Consider the following 5,593-nt stretch of genomic DNA (forward strand, 5'->3'; position numbering starts at 1 on the left):
ATATAGTAATTATTTTAAAATTTAAATCTTTTAAATTTTTAAAATTATAATTTATATTATTGTTTAATTTATACGATAGAACTCAATAACTTTTCATAATTTAGGATGAGCTATTGGCTTCTAATCAGTAATGATTATATACTAATAAAATGATTACATGAACAAAAGGAATACATCGTGCATATAATATGAGAAACAAATAAAAAATTAGTTTCAGAACTAACTTCTGGTTTCATAATTATCACTGAGAAGAAATTTACCATTGCTCTACTAGTTAGAAGCAACAGAAAATTAAAGATTTTCATTTCACTACTATATACCTCACGATGGCCTACAGAAAATACAAAATAGATTTTAAACATATTGAGTTCTATCATATAAATTGGTTTTTAAATTATTGAATTCTATAATAATAATTTAATTATTTTTATTATTTTATGTAAAGAGAATTTTATTTATTAAGGTCTAAAAATAATATTAAAATTAGTACTATAAAAAAATATTTTAAATTTAATATTATAAAAAAATTATATAAGGACTAATTTGATTAATTTTTAAAATTTTAGGGATAAAAATGACTTAGGTTAGGTTTTTCAGGGACTATTTTGATTATAAATATCTTTCTTACATGTCAAGCGACACGTGGCGTGTCAGGTGTCACTGACTTGACACGTCAACTAATCATCTGGTGACACGTGGCACTTAACATGACACGTTATCATGCCACGTGACACTTAACGTGACACGTCATCATCTAACTATCGGAAGGACCAATTTAACTTACGTTTTATCTTTCAAGGACTAATATGACTAAAAAAATCATTTGAGGACTAATTTAAAGAATTGGTGATCTTTCAAGGACGAATTTGGCTATTAACCAAAAAAATTTAACCCTAATCCTTAATCCGTTTAATATCTAACTCATTTCAATTCCATCCACTTATTGTATCTTATTTCTATCTTTTCTTTTTCCTCATCTTCACTGTAACTCACAACCACCACCTCTTTTACTATTGTCATGATTCACTGTTATCTTCATCTTACTCACGAGATCGTTTTTGGCAACCGTCATTCCTCTTCTTTCTCGCACTCTTTGTTATCTTATTTTACTCTCTCTCTCTCTCTCTCTCTCTCTCTCTCTCTCCTAAATAAACCAATCCATCCATTATTTTTTTTAATCGCCATTGCTGTCAAGCCATCGATGACAGTCACCACCCTCCCTCTTCATCCCATTTTCTTCTTCTCTTTTCAATTCTCTCGTTCTCTCTCACCACTGTAACCACCCATCTTCTGTCATTCACATATTTTTTAGTGAGCCATCAACGCCGCCCACCAGGCCACTCAATTTCTCGTAGTCTTTCTCTCCATCATTCTCTCTTGCGCACAATTATTTTTCTCTGGTCACCGTTCTTCCAATACTGTCGTAAATCGCTATAGCTTCGATTCTATCCTTACCCTCACAATTTGCCATCCACATCTACTATTTTTTATCTATTAGTTGTAGCAAGTTATATTTAGTTGGCAATGATGATCGGGTAGTTCTCCCTATTGTTGTTTGGAGGAGAGAAGACAAATTGAGAAGAAGATGTTGGTGATAGTGATTGTTGTTTGATGGTAGTAGTAGTGGTGGTTGGGGTCTTAAGAAAGAAAAAAAAGTGATGTTGATGGAGATTGAAGGGAGAGGAAAATAAGAGAATGAGGGAGCCAAATAGAAAAGAAAGAAGGATAGTAGTTGGGGTTGGGGTTGAAATATTTGTGGTTGTGGTGATGATTCTAGTGGAGATATTCTGAATTAGAAGTTGAATCATTGATAAATCTATTTTTAATAAATTTTATCTCTCTTGATTCAACAATTATATTAGACACTAAGTCTAATATTCTATATGTAAGGTCCCACATCGGTTGGGGAGGAGAACGAAGCATATATTATAAGGGTGTGGATACCTTTTCCTAGCATGACGCGTTTTGACGAGTGAGTGTGGGGCGTTTTCGGCTATCATCCTTATCGTCAAAGGCAAAACCGTGAGGCATTGTGTGCCAAAGTGGACAATATCGTGCTAGCAGGTGGTCTGGGCTGTTACATTGTATGCTTTAGAATTTTGAGCTATGAAGGTGTTTTTTATGGCTCTTGGCCCAGTTTAGTTTTCTTTTGATAAAAAATTCGATAAAAGAGTAGATACTCATGTACTTTCAAGTAATTCAAATTAGTTTTTTTTTTCTTTTCATATTATTTCATAAGGAGAAACCTTTCTATGTGTTGATGGTATTCTACTAAGGATATGACATGCTGTTAATAATGTCTCACCTCATAAATTATAAGGCAACTTTGTATTTAGTAACATTGAATTAATCATATCCACTAAGGTACAATTTTTTTCCCAATCATTTTGTTGCAGAGTATATAAAGTAAAAGATTCATGCACAATACCATATAATTTACAAAACTAATTAAATTTATTAAAAAATTATTCTCCACTTCTATCACTACGAAATTTTTTATTTTCTTATCATGCATACTCTCTACTTTCGTTTTATATTTCTTAATCATTTCAAAAGCTTCATTTTTATTCCTAAGTAAATACATATAAGTAAATCTAAAATAATCATCAACATAAGTTATAAAATATCTTTTTCTTCCTCTACTTTATCATTTAATTCACAAATAACACTATGAATAAATTTTAATAAGTGTGTATTTCTTTCAACTCTATTTTTTTTTAATAATTTTGGATTATATACAAATATCACATTTACTATTAAAATTCTTGTTACTAAGATTGATATAGTTATGTTTATGCATATATTCAATTGATTTGGAATTTAAATATGCTAATCTACTATATCATAAATCACAAGAATCAACATCATACAAAAAAATATTTACTTTATTATTAATACTAAGTTTGAACATGCTTTCAATACAATATCGTTTTTCTATGAATACTCGTTCTTAAGTAAGATTATTTTATCAAATTTTATTACAACTTTAAATCCTTTCTTATATAAGAGACTAACGAAAACTAAATTCTTTCTCAAATCTGGAACATGAATTATATCCATAAAACTTAATTTCTTTTTAGATGTGAAGTTTAATTCCATAGTTTTTTTTACCACAAATTTTGGCTAGGTTGTCATTGCCCATCAACACCTCTCTGTTGTTAACTTCTGAATATATTTTGAATTGATTGCGATCATTGCAAATATGAACGGTTACCCCAGAATCTAATCACCATTCAAGTGATTTTTCTTGTATTGCCATGTTGAGTTCTGTAACCATGTCAATATACATATTTTATACCTTTTCTGAAACCATAGCAACTAAGTATTTTTCTTCCACTAAATTGGTCTTTGGTGCTTCCTTTTTCAAAAATTTACATTCTTTGATATATCCTTTCTTGTGGCAATGATAACACTCTCTTTGTCTCTTCTTCTCTTGTTTAGGATCATTTGAGAATTTTTCTTTTCTTCTTATTGATTTTGTTTTCACCAATATGATTCACTTAAGAATTTTGAGAAAGATAAACATCACACTTTCGAGTTTCTTCCTCTGTACGTATATGCCTTAATAACTTCTTAATTATAAAGTTCTCACCAAGATATAAAAGTTTCTTCCTATAATCATTCTAAAATGAAAACAATTTTAAAATAATTGCTCCAACTTGTAACGACTTAGGGATTACCTTCTGTAGATCATGAAGTCTACTTACAAGGATTTATAGTCATGAATTTGATTTATAATAGGCATACTATCAACCATGATAAATTTAAAATACTTTAACATAATGAACTTATTTGTTCCTTGTCGCTCAAAATTGTATTTTTCTTGACTTCCAAATCTTCAATAGTGATAGAATTGACATGAAATATGACCTTGACATACAAAAGTATTCTTATCATGTTTCTTCTTTAACTAAATAATATTTTCCTTTTCTTCCGGTGTGATATTTTAAGCGCCATCGACAATTAGTGTAGTCTTTAGATCAAGCGCTACAAGACGTGGCCATTTCTCGCTATCGTCACACTTTAAAAGCGTGGCCATATCTCGATATTGCCACGCTTTAAAAGCGTGGCCATATCTCTCTTATATGGCAATGCTTTTTAAGCGTGGTAGTCTGCAAAAACGTGGCAATAGAGCAACCGCCACACAAGCAGATGTGACCCTTTCAAAAGCGTGCATGTAGCTTAAAAAGCGTGGCGAAAAGTTATCACTGTTTTTTTCAGCTTTTTGCAACCCTTTAAAAGCATGACAATAGAGCTATTTTCTTGTAGTGAGCACATATGCAAGATTGAGAATAGTAAGAAGAAACATCGTCTTATCCTTTCGACGGTTAAAATTTTTTTCATCGAAGCGATCTAATTTGACAAATTCTTAATTCCTGACCTTAATTGTGGTGTTTTGATTTTGAATCATCTTCAATAAGTATCTCTCTAAAATTGTTGGAAAAAATGTGATGAGAAGATAACAAAATTTATATTGATTGTGGTTTTAAGACACGATTAAATTATTTTTTTTAAAGAGATATTTATCTCTAAATTTAATTATTATAAAATTGATGATAATATTTTTTAAAATATAATAAAATCTATATATTTTTTATTTAATAATAATAAAAAATTTTCAACTTTTTTGAATAAAAAAAATTAAAAACATACTTTTTATTCTTATTCTTATGTCACATGGAATAGTAGGCAAAATATGTGTAAAAGAAATTCACTACAAGTCATGTATACTTGTATAGTATTAATTGTTGAGGGTCATGTGACTTCTTACAAATGTTTTCAATAAGTACGTACGTACTATTAGCACGGTTAATATCAAAAGGCATGACCGTTTGACACCAAATTAAACAATCCAAAATGGTTTATAATTGTTTCTTTCTGTCTTTTTTTATTATTTTAATATTTATAAAAAAATATCTTTTTAAGAAATATCATAACTTTCTTTAAAGCTCTCTAATAATAACGTCCAAAAATTAAATAACACTGTTATAATAACATATAATTACATTTTTAGTTAAATAACTTTCTGACAACAATATATAAAAAATATGCCTTTTATTGTGAATATTCCAACTATATATATATATTAAATTTCTAGCACATTGATAATCTAGTAAATGCACCTATACAATTACCCTATCAATACTATTATTTGTGTTTATAATAAATGTATCGTCATTTCTACCTATTTTAACCGTAAACTAACAAAAAAAAAGGTACACACCGTATATATAACAGTTAAGTTAATTTCCAAATTAAATATAACATAAAAATACAATTAACTATAAAAAAAATAAAAAAAGAATTACGACTAACGTTGTAGATTCAAAATTTTCTCAATGTTTACGCAACTTGCATTCATCTTATAATTTTGTCATCACTCTTATCCTTCTAATCTCACTGTTTCACTTTATTTTTGATAACTTCAATAATGTGGAATCAAATTTATATCAAAATTTTAATTTAAAGAGTAGATACGATTCTTTTAAAAAATATAAATTCGACCCAAAAATTATTTAATATAGATATCAAAATTTTGTATGTTAAAATATTTGTGATAAATTATAAAAATAAGAAAATAAATAAAACGACC

The sequence above is a fragment of the Arachis ipaensis genome, chromosome B08 (assembly GCF_000816755.2).
Source record: "Arachis ipaensis cultivar K30076 chromosome B08, Araip1.1, whole genome shotgun sequence".
Taxonomy (NCBI): Eukaryota; Viridiplantae; Streptophyta; class Magnoliopsida; order Fabales; family Fabaceae; genus Arachis; species Arachis ipaensis.